Raw genomic sequence first — 16,442 nt, 5'->3', positions numbered from 1 at the left:
CATAAAAACAAGGCAACACAAAAAAATTATCAAGAATTATGTTTGGATTAGAAAAAAAGGCAAATATGTTTGCCCACCGAAAAGGGGAAGGTGTAAAAATATACAGTGCAAAAAGCCAAGTCAAACCATTAACAACGCTCACACAAAAAAGAGTACTTCTTTTTTTTATGACCATTACCGGAAGAAGTCGGAGCAAGGGAGAAATATGCCATCAGCTCTATGAGATTACGGCGAATGCATAAAGCGGATTTGTATATTAACCATGAAAGATCCTCAAAATCGTTTACTGTGCCAACTAATTAGCCAAAGATCTTTTTGAACGAGGGGGGAGGGAGGTCGTTTTTGGTAAGAAGCCGCCACAATTGCAGGCCCATATAGCCGCATGAAAACGGACAGAATGGGCACAGTTGGTAGACAGTTTATAGCATTAGCCCCTTAACAAGACCCAACGAACAAACTCACTCACAGACACTTAAAAACTTTAATTAGAGTTTAAGGAGCTCGCTGTTCATTTTTCATTAGGCCAGCTATGAAATTCACTCAGTTTTAGCCATCTGAACACGAACAGGCGGCACAGACACCGAAATTGCTAACAGTTAGCTGCAGAAATAATTCATTGTCGCCCATTCCTCGCCACGTTGTCCTCAATCTCGATCTGAGGTCGGCAATTTTCACTTCAGCATGAGATTCTTGTCCCCAGAAACCGATGCTTTTGGCCCAGTAAAAGTTGAAACATGGCCAATAGAAAGTAAGCGAGCTGTTCTATCTACAAGTGAATGTTCTCAAATAACCTAAATCATTAGGATGTTCCAGCTTAAGTTAAACTAAATAACATATTAAGGTTTGATTTAAGTAAATATACTTTACAGATACTACACTAAGCCAAGTTAATCTCTACAGTCCTCAAGTAGCGATTCCCCCCCAAATCATCGATCACCAAAATTCCTGAGAAATGATTATTTTGGCGAAAGTTTCATCACCCATCAAAACGCAGCGGGTCGAGTTGACTGACTTTGCTACTGTTGCACAGGTGGCGTCGATAACTAATTATTTCCACTCACCTTTCAGCAGCGAAGGAGGCAAAGAGCTGCTAAGGTGTTTGCATTTTCCATATTTATGAGCCATCATCGTTGACCGAGTATCTTCAACTCGCCCGCCCCTTAAAAATCGTAGGGATGCTAAGCCCCAGAGCTCGGATTCTTGGCCATATATTGATTGATTGGCTTTGATTATTGGCCAGACAGCCGATGGATTAAATTTGCATGGCAAAAGCGACGTAGGGAGTTAGTTATTGGTTGCAGGCTTTTTAAGTTATTGGATACCAGATTTATATGCATCATTAGAAAATGCCAGAAAATGCTTCTTCTCTTTCACTGCTCGTAACTTTCTTTCGCATCATTAAAATGAACAACAACAAATTGGGCGCAAAATAAAAAAATAATACCAAGAACTGTCCACAAATATCAAGAGTCCGAAAACAAAGTTGCATGTCTGGAAAGAAAAACTTATTTAGGCAATGGGAAAAAAGTTAAAAAAGTTATGTTAAAACATATGAGATAAATTTGTTTATTTTATGGCACATTTTAAAAGGCTAGATATTTTTCTAGAAGAGAATTAGAATTCATTTAGATTTAGAACATAAGTAAATAAATATAAATATTACTATATTTTCTATCCCTTGTTTCAGCTTTCAATCTTGCATTTATAAGTTACGAAAAAGAAACTGCAAGCAATATGTTTAAATGATATAATACTTAAAATAACTAGATTGCTATCTAGATTTTCCCAGTGCACTACTAAATTTCTTTCGTGTCCGAAAAATTTCTTCATTTGCGGGTCACTAATTAGACGCGATTTGTTGGCCCAAACCGACATGCAATCTCGCCCAAGAGGAAGGCGCCCCCCAAATGGCAGAGGATGGGGGGAAAAAGGGGGAGTTGGGAAGAGTTGGCCCTTTAAATGGCCAACATTTGCATAATTATGCGTTGTTGGTGGAAGGTGCTTATGCAGCTCAATGAATTTAATTGAGCAACATTAGGCCACGAATGGGTTGGGGATTCTGGCTCTTATCAATTTGGCCTGGGAGAAACGAGAAATGAGTGGAAACAGTAGCGATGAGATCACTCAAATATAATTATTCTTAATATATACATTTACAGCACCGTTTTTTTTTTTTTTTTGTTTTTTACTTCACCCATACAGGAAGCAGTCAGGTGAAGATTTCACCTGTTGCTTAGAAAGTGAAATTTGTGGATTTCAGTTTTCCATTTCTATTTCTTCTGCTTGCTTTTGGCGCTGTGAGATAATTCAAATGCGATAAGACATTAATCAATGCAATTAGCGTTACAATTGCTTATTGATATCCGTTTCGCTGTGGATTTTTCGGCTGGACAAATTTCCACAGATCTTAATGGCATTTTAATGGGAGCAGCGGGGTGAAAGTTTATCGATTTATTTTTTGGCAGCCACGCGAGCAAAATCTGTGATATGCAATAAGTTGCGTTTCCTAATGGCGAATCCAGACAATGCCATAAACTGCAACAATAAAGCAATACAGTAACAATAACAATAATTGTAATAGCCAAAGTGCAGTCATCGCCGATTCAAATGGAGATGGAAATGGAAATGGTTTTGAAGATGTGGAGATGGAAGTGCTGGCGATGCTGGCGTTGCAGGTGAGGTGCGGCCGCAAAACGAAAGCCGAAAGATACAAAGATTCAAGATACAAATCATGCATTACAATGGGTAAAGGCGAAGCCAGAGGCATTGAAATTGAAAGTAACACACGACTGCAGCTTGATGATGATTTTCTAATGCCACAAAAGCCAAGCCAAGATGACTCAAGTGCCTCCACTCCGTGCATCTTGGCGCATTTTCCCGAAAGGTGTTAAGTATGCAAATGACGAGCAGCTCTCGAGTTAACATCTCTAACTCAAAAGAAGAAGGAAAGAAAAAAAATAGGCAGTCATGTTGTAATATTTACAACCAAACAAACACACACAACCATATTCCGTGTGTGGGCGGGGTCAGCAGCGCCCCTTTTTGGCCCAAAAGCGAGTGGTAAAAGTGGGCAGCGATTTTGACCCCACTGCCTTAAAAGCGGCAGCAGATTCGCATCTTTCAGATACTTTTACATGTACTTTCTCTACTTAGACTCTGGCTGGCATCGCACAATTTTTGTTTCGGCCATTTCTCCTCCGCCTTTTAGGCCGCACCTAATCGGAATTTTGTGCGCCGGCGTAGAGGAGGTGGTTCCGGAGGAGGAGGAGGAGGAGGAGGAGGAGGAGACCCCCAGATCACCGGAGATCAGTGGCAGCGACAACGCTTTGATGTTGTAATTAACTTTCATTAGACTAAGCAAACAGCTCCGAGAATTGCAAGCCACAAAAAAATTATCGCAAAATTGTTTGTAAAAACTGAAAGAAATCTCTTCGAATTTGGAACTTCCGTAAGCGAATCTCGCATTTAAGTCTTAAGTTGGGTTTTTTCTTCAGGCCGCTCGTGCTTTTTGCCCTTTTTTTGGCACTTCCAGGTAGGTAAAGGCAAACTAAATTTCACTTTCGCTACACAATATCAACAGCGATTTAAGTGTGTGCTATATTTAAGTATTTACTTGGCCAAAAGTACACAAAGTGAGCTCGAAAAAAAGGCAAATAAACTTTGGCCAGAAATACCCTGCAAGTGCAAAAAGTGTTTATCGGTTTAGTTGTCTTTTGTAACCAATTGATTTTTAATGCGTTCAGAAATTAACAAACCCTTTAAAATTTGCATAATCAATAATGGGTTTAGACCATTCCTATCAGATAAATAGTTAGTTGTTGACAATAAAAGGTATCTCCCAGTCGAAAGCTAGATTAAAATGACTCTTTTTCTCCCAACATCTATTTACCTTTTTTCAACTATTTCTTTTGGTCATGCGAATTCGTTGCCAAGGCGCGTTGATTGTTTTTCTTCCCCCACCGCCGCCCATCGACCCAAACCCTTGCCGAAAAAGCTCGGAAAAAAGGTGGCCAAAAAAAAAAAGACAAACGATCCATGGGAAAGCCGCAAAAAGCAGATTCAAATGAGATGCGGAGAGTCTTGAAGTATTTGCCTTGATTCCGCTCAATTGGCAATTTCGGAAAGAAAGTCCCCCATGCGCGACCAAAATGCGAACCCGAGTGCCAGAATCCCGCTGAGCTGCAGTTTTGGCCAAGCGGAGCCACTTGGCCAACTACTTGACTACCCGACGATCGTGTCCAAGTGGTCTGCTGAGTAATTAATGATACGAACCCCGAGGTATCTTCACCCACTAGCTCTTCTACTCTTCTAATTAAATAAACAAAATGAGTGTTTGCGAAAATGTTTACCAAAAACCGCTGGGAGATAAGCCAATAAGCTTCTTTGTAATTAAAAGGAAACTTTCCATTTTTTTAGATAAAGGTTAAGCAATATAATTAACCAAATGGGTCCAAACTTACCGGAAAAATAGGGTCGGAGAAAATAAATTGAAATTTAAAACACATATATAAGTTAGCCAACTTTATTAAATATTATTTTGTAACATGTTGCATGTAACTTAGCTTCAGATTCAGCTAGTTTTAGGGCCAACTTCAAAAAACCTTTGCAAAAAATAAAAAACTTCAAGAAGATAAATATAGTATGCAAGTTTGACGTTTACTTTACTTTTCAAAAGGCAAATTTAAGAACGAGTGGGAAAAAATCACTGGAGGAAAATCAAATTAATGGAAAAAATATCCATTGACAGCGGCGGCTGGCAGAGAAGAAGAAAAATAGAAATAGCACCGTTGGAAAAAAGGAAAAATATAATTTAGGTGCAAGAGAAAAGGAAAAATATAATTTAGGTGCAAGAGAAAATTCAAGCGCATCATGCAAGCAAAGGTTTTTCCCCATCACCATCTCCATCACCATGCCATGCCATCCCATGTGATCCCATCCCATGGCTGGATGACAGAAATGATGATGGATACGCGTTGGCAGCAGCCGCCGGCCCAGAAGCCCCTTTGGACCCCCCTCGTCCTCCTTGCCAGTAGGTGTGGATATGGCAACAAAGCCGCAGACATCATCAGCAGTTTTAACGGCTGCCAAAGTTGCCAACGCTTCCAACTTGCGGGTGTTGCGGTGTCTCGTTGTTTCTGTTGTTGCTGCCTAGGTCTGTCATACCATCGCTGACTGACTGACTGGCATGTGAGGAAAGGTCTACACAGTGAGAAAAAACATGGCCCGGTTGTGGGAGAATCGAAGGCCAGAAGTTAAGGCATGCTGATATATAAGTAATGGAAAAGTGTGAGCTGGAATCCAATCATGCAAATACTTAATGAAATACTTAATTTTTAAAAAATTCAATAATATAAAAAAATAATAATAAACAATAAAATAATAAATTATATTAAATTAATAAATTACTATTATTCTAACACCTTTTAATTTGAGTTAAAACCCAACAAATCGTAATTCCCTAAAAGCCAATATTCTTGAACATGATCAAATAATATCCCATACTACAACTACAACTAAAATAATAAATTATTTAATAAACTACTATTATTCTATCACCTTTTTATTAAAGTTAATACACAACAACTCGTACTTCCCTAAGCTAAAGTCTCTATAAAAAAAACATTCTTGAACAAGTTCTTGAACTAAGCAGTATAGAATAATTTTACAATATTAACATTTTTATAATAATGGTTTCCAATTAATGTTCTCAGTGCACAAAGTTGTGTCGAGTGCATTCAGGTGACGTTGCCTTGCAATTGCACTTAATAAAGCCGCTTGCAACACAAAGCAAAAAAGAAAAAAAAACAATGTCAGCCAGCGAGTGCGCGAAAATGTTTCAATAATTTAATGCAAATGTGCAATAACAATTGCGCCCGCTCTGGCGCTTCCCTCATAAATATAATAATTTTCAAAATACATTTTTAATGAACTCATAAAATTCATTAAGATCCATGGCATGTTGTCAATCCTTTGTTTTACTGCGGATCTGTGTGGTCTCTTGATGGCTGGATTTCATGGTAGATGACAGATAAGTCAGATGGTGAATGCCAGATCTGTTTTCATTCGGCGACAGTTGCAACATAATGGAATTACCGCGATAGGATCTGCATTTCAGGGTAAATTAACTTTGAAATGCGATTTAAATAGGGTGCTTGAACTGGCGGAATAAGTAAGTAAGTAAGGTTTTAACAGATTAAAAGTTATTAAGCCCGTTCAATTAGTCAGTAAAAGTAGTCAGTAGTAGTAGCCCAATTAACAAATTGCTAACTTACTTTAGCATAGACCAAAGAAATCCAAACATGTTACGCAATCAAAACTAATATTTCATTAATGTATAAATATTCAGAATTAAAGAATGTGCCAAATTGCTAAGATAATTGCCTTTTGTTTTCCCCTACTAATATTGGAATAATTATTTATACAAAAATCGGCCTTTTACTACTAAAACTACTACTACTTTTACTACTAAAATATACTAATATTTCAATAATTATTTATACTAAAATCGGCCTTTTATCGAAGCACCTTTAAATCAATTCCCTTTTAAATACCACACTAAGTCGTTTAGAAATAATCCACAGATAACCGATTAATCTTCATTAATAAATCCGTGATGAATATGAGAAACAATCTGGGTATTATGGTAATTCGAGCAACAACCTTTCACCATAAAACGCATTTCTGTCCACAAATAAAGAGAGCGATGTTGTAGCTGCCATCCTTTTCTTGGTTTTAACCAGTTAAATGGACTTTTCCTCGGAAATGTACGAGAAAATTAAATCAAAACATCTGGACAGCTTCCTTTGGCACATTTACAAATTAAAATTGAAAACCAGAAAGGACAAAGCAAACAGCCACAAGAAACGGACTCTCACAGTGCGACAGAGAGGGGTGAAAGGTGGAGAAAGAGAGAAAAGATAGCTACCAATTGAAGTCGAGCTTGAACTATACGCAAAATGACTTGGAGTAGGAAAGGCTAGTGGTTAATTAAGAGCGTGGGACGTTGGAGAAAAACCACGGAAAATATGCGTTCAACTTGGAAAATAGAAAACTGACAGGGACAGAAACCCGGAGAGGGAAAAGTGGGAAAATCAAGAAATATGATAAACATGCGAAACATTTTTACCCGGCCAATTTCATAGCTCTTCACCAAAGATTGTTTTTTTTTTCTTATATTATTTTTTCTTTATTTCTCCCTGAAAACGGGGTCAGGAAAATCACTTTCATTGGGCTTAGAGAGTTGGTAAAATCGTCTTTATAAAGCCATTTTAGAAACCATTGTTTGTACGATCGCCGAGAATGCAACGCATAACGAAAGTTCAAATATGACACTAGAGATTGGAAATTGTATTAAATAATTTGCATATAAACCAGTCTAAGTCGAGGTCAAACGATACACGTAAATACAATGTGTAACTTCCCCACTCATAAGTTTTCGTTCTACTGGACAGTTACGAAAAAGAGAAGCGACAAGGCTAAAAGAAATGCAAATGCGTCAACACCGCACACAAAAGCCGCTCAAAAGGCCAAGAGTTGTCCAGTCTGTTGGCCAGTTAAGTTCAACTTCTCACTGGGTCACGGCGTTTGACACCTTTTCGATACTTTCGGGGGTTTCGGGAGTCCAATGATCAGTGGTGCAACTTACTTAAGAAGTTATATTCAAAATATTTGGGCCAACAACACATGCATGTTGGCTTCCAACTCAGAGTAAAGATAGCCAAAAGTTTATGTTTTCAATAAAAGTCGTAAGCTAATAGGCTAAGCACAAAAGCTACAGCTTATTTGTTAAATCCTAAATGAAGTACACAAATCCATTATGCGAAATTACATATCTTAGTTAATTATGTTTGGCTTCAAGGCTTTTGCTCATCGAGTATTTTGATTGTGCTTTAACTTTCTTAATTGATTTCGAATGAATAAAACGTGTAGGAACTTAAGTATGTGTAATTGTAAACTTGATGACTGAAAATTAAAGAATAAATTTGATGTAAAATATGGTATTTCTCCAAAATACATAAGCCTCAACAACTGAATTATCCTCATAGCCCAGGGATAATATAAACTAAAACCCGCGTATTAAGGGTCACATGAACACAGGGAATGACCACTAAAAGATGACCCCGAGTGCTAAAGACAAGGATTTACGATTTAATATGGGTCATAAAGATATTACACAAGTAAATAGCCGCCTTGAGCAGTCCGTAAAGTCGCTAATACAGTACTATAAACCCGGAAAAAGGAGACCAAATCCGAGAACAACTTCATTACGACTGACAATGATTAGAGAGAGCAGCGACAATTTGGCCAAGTTTATTGCAGTTCATTTCGGTCCCACAAACTCCCGCGCGAAGGTGATAACTTTCAACGGTTTCACGTTTGAAATTGACTTTGTAGCTGCCTACTGCAAATGCAGCTACTCGTACCACTCGACTCTGTGGGAAATTAATGAATTAGGAGGCGGCGTACAAGAAACAAAAAATGGAAATAAGTAATGCTCACATTACATTAGGCAGTAAACAAATACACAGAGAGAAAAGGAGTCCGAATACAAACAAACAGGCAATACAAACAGTGATATTTCTTCTGTTCTCAAACTAAAACACCTTTCAGTCATGTAAAAGAAACTAGTGACGAAAGCAACCTATTTGGGTAGGTAATAAGAGATGGGAGATGGAGAGATGGGAAATATCCTGTAATATTTAAAAAAAAACCAAGAATATTTAAAACCATTTTTCCATGTGCAGCTGAAGAAGCGACGATGCCAAGTGGCAAAGCCCGAGTATCGCGACTTTAACTCATTTCCACGACACTCAAATGAGCAAAAATTATTGCGGTTAAGTACGCGAGCGCAGAGATTTTCCAACTTTGGCTGGCTAAATCGAAAGGTAAGCAAAAGAAATGTCCGTTGGCTTGTTAGAAGGAAAAGCAGGAAGAAGAAAAAAAAAGATAGAGACAGATAGATAGATGGAAAATTGCAATCCGTCGTCGAGGGAATTTTCTCCGTTCCTTTGTCGCCGTTCGATGGCAGCGCGAATCGTGAATTAAATTTAAACGGCAGAAAAGTACAAAATAAATAAATGGGACAAGTGAGCGAGTGGAGCGGCCAGCGAGATATTCGCGGGCGGCATGAGTGTGGAAATTATAGGGCCTCCTAAGCGTTCAGATCTAGCAGTTTCGGTTTGTCTTGTCATTGATACGATTTGGCGAAGATCGGGTCTACCTACGCGGAATGTAGCCATCGAAATGGGGATATGCAAAGGAAGTTGGGAATAGAAGATACTCAGTAATGTAGTTATTGCTGGCACAAAAGTAGAGATACATATATTGAAAGATTAAGATACATACTAACATTTGTGGCTTTCAAAGGAATCGCGTATTCAGTCTATCCAGCCAAAACTAAATATTGTACAACAAATGTATGCTCATAAGTAAAATACTACTTTAAGATATGTTATATGTATATTAATAAACATATTTGCTAAAGAACTCTCAAGCCCATCATTGCCACTTTTTTACCACCCATCCTAGGTAGCAATAAAAACTGAAACTTTTCACTCACTCTGCTGGCTGCTAACCATATCTAGCAGCTGATTGGAATCGACTAGATGGGCAGACAGGGAAATAGTTGGAGGAGCAGCGCGAGACTAGGAGGCGGGCGAGCAAATTGGCACATTAGACAAATTGTTGCCAGGATGGCAGAGCCTCCAAGAGCAAGGGGGCTGGCGGTCGGTACATCTCAATAACAATATCATGGCAATGAAAACCAAAACAGCAGCCGCAAGAAGCGAGTCAAGGAAAAGTTGAACACTGCCACATGCAACATGCAAAATGCCCAATGGAAAATCAAAGAAAGTTGAATGAAACTTGCCATCGCGATCGTCATAAATCAAACCGCAAAAAGCCCGCAAAGATTCATCAGTCAATCAGCCGAGTGGATCGGCAGATGCGATCAAATGTCAAGCCCACACCTCATGGCTTTCAACCTTATCCCGCCACAATTTAAGCCACCATTGACCCATTTTTCAATACCCATAGCTGCCATCATCGCCCATCTGCCATCTATGTACCATCTGCCATTGCCACTTGGGAATAGGCTACGACGATGATCATAATGACGAGGATGATGTTCCGTAACGTGTCGCCATTTAATTGGCTCCGTGTGAAGTTCAAGAAAACTTTGCCAAATACCCAGTTTGGTGCCACATGCCACCCCTTCCCTTCCCGCATTTCCTGCCCCAGTATCTAGTCTACGGCGACTTTGAAACTTTAGACTTGCTGGAACAAAAAGTTGGGAATGTGTAACTTTGAAGGTGTCGGCAGTATCTTTATATAGTTTTTGGAGATGCCCTTTAGGATTCCGGTGAATTTAACTATTATATCAAATATTAAATTTCTTATTAATTACTACGCACCTAGATAGTTTTTCTTATTATTAACTGAGAAAGATTTGCAAATATTTCAGATTCTTAGAGAAGTTGCACCAAATAGTTTTGCACTACATATCTTCATATCCTATCTTTTAAAATTCTATGTGCCTTATTATCAATACCATATCAGTAAGGGTATTATTGGTATTTGTGGCTGGCATCTTCTTGGCTCATCGGATGTCGTCTAAACAATTTTTCCAAAGAATTTTTCGTCATGCGCTTTAATTAAATTTTGTCAGCCTTCTTCTTTTTGTGTGGTGTCATGGCCCGAACAGACTTGCCGGTCTGCTCCGTGCTGTTTTGGCCCGGTCTTGTTGGTCTGGTTGGACGGACTTGTGGGTCTGGCTGACATTGTTGACAATGACTTTGTGTTGTGTGGCTGCTACTGTGATGTCACTCAAAAGACAAAAAAATAACAAAAACTAAAAGGCATTAAAAACACAGCAGGGCGACGTAGAAGTGGAAAGTGGGAAGTGGCACTGCAACCGGCTCAGATTGCATGGCATGTCCAGGAGTCAAACCAAATACATAATTACAAATTCATTTGGCACAATTATGCGGCACAGTTGCAATTGCCAAGTGCAATTGTTGCACACACGACACAGATTTAATTGCATTTGCCAAACGGGCGCAACAAGTGGCAGAGACCCTGCCGCAAAAAAAAAGAAGTTAAATAAGTAAAAGCCTAGCACGCAAGAACTAAGAATTTGGCAGTGCTGGCGGTAGTTAATCTAGGTACAAGGTACTTGCCCCAAAAATGGGTACACTTCAGTACAAATAAATATTCTTAAAAAAAAAAATGTTTGAAAATATTACACATATTCAGACACATATTTATGGAGCCTCATTTGATATATTGTTGAATTAAATAACAATTTCTGATTTTATTAATTGATTTTGGTTGATAAACATGGTGTACCTTCTAGGGACAAAGTTCTACATTTTCAAGCTCGGCAACACTGAAAACGACCAGGGTAAAAGGCATGAAAATTGCTACCTCGGCAGACTGTAAATTAAAAAACTTAATGCGAAAGGCGAGGATTGTGAATTGAGGAGTCGAGCGAGTAGCAAATTAGGGAAACTCGCAACATTTGCCACGATTTTAATTTGTTTTCGGCAGCCGTAATTCATTTGCAGGCAACGCATCGCGATAAATGGAAATGGAACGCAATTAGTTCGTGGGGGGTGTCGTTTTTACTACTGAGTATCTGGTGGATGCACAGATATAAGGTTGCGATAACCGCAACTGGTTTTAGGCCGATCTAGCTTATCTAGTGCGTATGCGCATATGGGAATCTATACAGGGATAGATTCTAGTTTGTCCAGTTCCGCTTTCACATGAGCTAAAACAGAACGCCGGCATCCCAATCGCGAGCATCATATAATCGGGAAATAAGTGAAATAAAAATGAGGAGGCCGAACCAGTTGGCATTGGATTGCTTTGGGGGAAAATTCAGACTCAGAATCGGTGGCATTTCCACTTTCATGTAATCTCTCCTATTTGCACACCCAGAAAATGTTTCAAGATTGAGAACACAGCTTAGTTCCGCAGGTTTAGCAAAACATAATTAATACAACTAAATTGATTATGCTTCTGGTGTAGAATGACTTCTAAAGTAAAGAAATGCACAAAGCGTTGAAGTCCTAAGAATATTATTTTAAAAATAATATATATGACTCAAAAACTGTATATAGAATAGTTTATATATTTGTATAAGCGCATAATCTAAACTTAATAATCTAGTCCTGTAAAATGTAGCTTAGCCGCAAAGTGATCAAATAAGATTACTTCATTTTGAGGAACTGAACTTTGGCTGCGGCACAAATCAGCGAATTGGTTAGCTCACAAACAGTTAGAACAGTTGCCAAGCCCAGGCGATGATCATTTAAGCCAGTTAATGGCTATCTGCACCGTAACCCATCCGTCCGCTGGAGCATTTGACCCACAATTGCCGGCCACCACCAACTGCTCCACTGAGTCTAAACATCTTCACATCCTGAGCCACCGAAAATTGCCGACTTAAGCATTTCGAAATCAATTTAGCAGACAATAGTAATTACCGCAGCAAAGCCTGTCTGCCCGGATTTGTATCTGGATCTGGATGTGGAGTTCGTTGCGGATGTGCAGAGAGCTTAGCTTTGTGGCTCTTATGGCGCGGATTATGCAATGGGCACGTCAAGAGTTGGCCACTGGTTTGGACATGATTGTTTCAACACCAACTGCGCCTCTGGGAGTCAACGAACCTGTGACAGCTGGGCGCAAAAATGGCGCAATCTTTAACCAAACCAAGGAAAATATAGAAAAAAGTCTAAGGCCTACAGCCATTTCCTCCACATATGCAACGGTACCTGAATATAAACCCAAAGTGGAACATTAAAGAACTGGCCCATTGCGAAACTAACCAAAAAAAAAGGAAAATAAAACCAAAGAACAATCGTGATATGGTTAAGTATTGCGACTACCAGATACCCGCTTATGTATTTATGTACTCATACTTTATATGCAGAAATTAGCCGGAATCCAAAATGTTACAAGGCATGCAACTGAAGTCTCATAATTAAGGCAATGAAATATTAATATGTATTCACCCAACCGGTTGCATTTAATTTGGCTGAAAACATGAGTTATGCTAGTAAAGCAAGATACATTCTGTCAAGTTTTAATTAGTGTTTAATATTATATTGGTAGAGCTCTAAAAGTAGGACATTAAAAAATGGGTCTCTAATCTCGTAATTATGGATAACTAATACACTAATATCCCACCTTATGTATATGATTTCTGTAGGTTAATTTATTATTATATTAATATTAAATTAACCCCTTGAATATAAGGTAGTAAGACAATGTCGAATCAAACTTGAATCTCGAGCTTAAGAGCCGCAGAAGAACAGTTCCCAATCCCGCCAGGCAGTAGCGGCAACTGCCACACGTATATTTAATAACAAATACTTGGTGGACTGAAGGAGGAGGAGAAGGAGGAGGTGGAGCAACTGCAGCAGGAGCAGCCGCATCAGCGGAGGGGGCGCCGCTAATGAGCGACAGGCGGACAACCCGAGGCGTCAGATCTGCCGGCTTCAAGTTACTATATATATATTCCCTCGATCCGTCGCCCGGGAACACTTGTCATAAACAGCTAATAGACGCGTGCAGCGACAACTTGATTAATTGAAACTAAATGTGTCCGAGTCCGAAGATTGCAGCTAACGCTTCGTGCCGGCCAGCAATTAGAAACGGTAAGAAAAAACTCAACTAAGCTCGACTAAACCGAACTGAAATGAAGCTGAAACTAAACTGAACTGAAGTGATATGGCAGGAAGTGCAGCACACAGCTTGGGCACAATTAAACAAATGACGAATGCCATCAAATTGCATGTAAAATGCTGAGATGCTAAAATTGCTGAAATGGCAAATTGCAAATGGCCGAGGCGCCGCCATTCAGGATGCTGCAACGAGGGACCGACCAGAGATCACCTTGGTCATTGAACGCAGCAGCAACTTGCAGCAGCAGCAGCAGCAGCAGCAGCAACATGTTGCACATTCCCAACAATGTCCGTTAGTGGCTGGTGCAGTTTTAATAAATTTAAATGTGGCCAACCAGCTAGCCGAACAACAAAGCCGTGTCATTTGAGCGGCCAACAAGAATTGGTACTTGCCGCCAAGGTTGCACGGCACGGAAAATGCCACCAAGACTAGTCATCAACTGCGGGTATTTTTCACCTATCTGTGAGATACATGTTATTTACATCACTCGGTGTATGTAATTAGATGATAAATTTAAGTGAAATTTAAATATCAATCTTTTTGTATTATAACATATCCATTAAAAAAGAATTTTTAACTACAGAAGTAGTTACCCATGAAATTCTTATGGCTCATTGGTTATTTACGAGCTCCTCTTGTGAAATTAGTTACCTGCAACTTGCGTAATGCACGGCAGCAACTTGCAATTGTGGCAGCGACACCAAAAGAGTTTTTAGACTGTGATCAGGCACTGGCCATTTCACAAATAACAGCTTATAACAGTAATAATTCAAATTAATTTCGCGCCATTTGAAATCATTATGTGATAAAGAGAAGATACCGCAACAAACCAGCTACTAGAGTGGAGGAGTCGCAGCAGCAGCGGTATCAAGATCGCTATTAAAATAAAAATGAAGACAAAACTTTGGCAGATAGAAAGAAAAAAGAAGCATCGCTTAAATGGAACCAGGAAAACCCGGAGCCAATAAAGTCTTGGGCAAAAGGAAAAAGTTGCGCACAAAAATTACCGCCAAAGTCCAAAAGATCAAGCCAAGGGGAAATAAACTACAACAACGGCAGGAGGAAAACGCGGCTGGAAAAAAAGAAGATTGCTATTGGCACTTGAGCAGCAGCAGCCGCAGCAGCAACAGCAACATCGTGCTGCGTCTTCCTCTCTCTTTCACTCATTTAAGCCACACTGCACTTAGTTATATGCATTAAAGGATTAGAAAATTCCAAACTAAGTATTTTGTTATTAGATAATTATAAGCATGCCTAAAGCAAAGTTGGAAAAATAAACTTCTAAACTCATAGGTATATTGAAGAATATATGTATTTTCTTCTTTAGGTTCAAATTTGTCCAACATTTTTACTTTTATTTAAATTAGAAATTATGTGTATTTATATTTGTTTTAATTAATTAATATTTATTTCCTAAATTGGTACAATGAAATATAAACCAAGTTTATCGCTTCCCCCAACTGATGAATATCTTAAACTTAGTGCCATATTTTTTTCAGTGCCGATCATGCTAAACAGTTGCTGCCTGCAGTAAAATAAGAAGAAGACGGCATGGAAAAAGGGCAAGAGCATTTTCCTGGCGCAGTAAAGTTCAAGAGTTGCTGCGCTGCTGCATCAGTTGCTGCTGTAGTGTTGCTGCTGCTGCAATGTTGCCGCTGCTGCACTCGTTGCTGCTGTTGTTGTACTTAGATGATCGTCGGTCGCATATTTTATAGCGAGCTAGGAATGCAGACGCCGCCATTGCGTTGATGTTGCTGCCTCTCTGCTCTGTCCGCTGCATATGCACAAAAGATGGGCGACGAAGAAAGTTGCAGCCACGCAACAGCAGCAGCAGCAGCACCCACTCACTGCAGCAGCAACAGTTGCAGCAGGAGTCAGCCATTCCATAACGATTACAAACGCCTTATGTGTGTCAGAGACGAAAGGCAAATAGGCGACCAGTTTTCCAGTCATTACATGCTAATGAAGGAAGCGCCTGCAGCCTTGTCAACATTCTATCATTCTACCATTTCCCCCCACCCGCTCCAACACTTTTTTTCGGTTTCCAAGACGCCTCTGGGCCCTCTCCATTAGGGGTCACTAAGAAGGGCTAAGGAGCCCAGCCTCTTTCTCACAAATTACACCGCATTGCCGCTGGCAAGACACATTCACAAAGCCCAGAGCAGCCAGCCACTTGCAACCAGCAACTTGCAACTGGCAACTGGCAACTAGCAACTGGCAACACAACACAACGCAACACAACAGAGCAGAACAAACATTTCCCGCATCTATCAGGTGCATTGATCTATGGCTATTTTTTTAATTAACGCTCGGTTTCTTTTATTGCGCGCGGCTACGTGAAAAATGGGAAGCTCCAGAAAATAGCCTTCCCGCTGAACTTGAGCTTCAGTTGGCAACGTTTTCTTATTAGTTCATTTGTTATTGTTTTATTGCAGTTCCCAGGCGGTAGGGTAATTGTTCGCAGCCAAATAGTTGGCTAGGAAAATGAAAGGAGACTCGCTGGAATGTTTAATGGCATATTAGATGCTCTTTGGAATCGGGGGGAAAACATACTTGAGATGCCTTGGAAATAAAGAAATTCGATCTAGGAAATGAGGTCGAGGAAAGAAGCTATATATATTATTTATTTGGAATTTATTAAAATATATTTATTGATCAGGTTGTAGTAATTATAGCTCTCGAATGTTATGGTTTTATACATATTTTTGTTTTAAGCTATGCCCAAAGCACTCTTTGTTAGTGTATAAATAAAT

The 16,442-nt window shown here is 39.4% G+C and overlaps 1 protein-coding gene across 1 annotated transcript in view; it reads right to left on the bottom strand.

Annotated features, from left to right (window-relative positions):
* The window catches only part of LOC6605963 (elongation factor-like GTPase 1), a 73,400-nt gene that overhangs the window by 25,980 nt on the left and 30,978 nt on the right, over window positions 1–16,442 (bottom strand). The gene's annotated exons all lie outside the window — the stretch shown is intronic.

This window comes from Drosophila sechellia, chromosome 3L (assembly GCF_004382195.2).
Source record: "Drosophila sechellia strain sech25 chromosome 3L, ASM438219v1, whole genome shotgun sequence".
NCBI classification, from domain to species: domain Eukaryota; kingdom Metazoa; phylum Arthropoda; class Insecta; order Diptera; family Drosophilidae; genus Drosophila; species Drosophila sechellia.
Note: the sequence above shows the minus strand (reverse complement) of the source record. Positions and strands in the feature narration are given on the sequence as shown.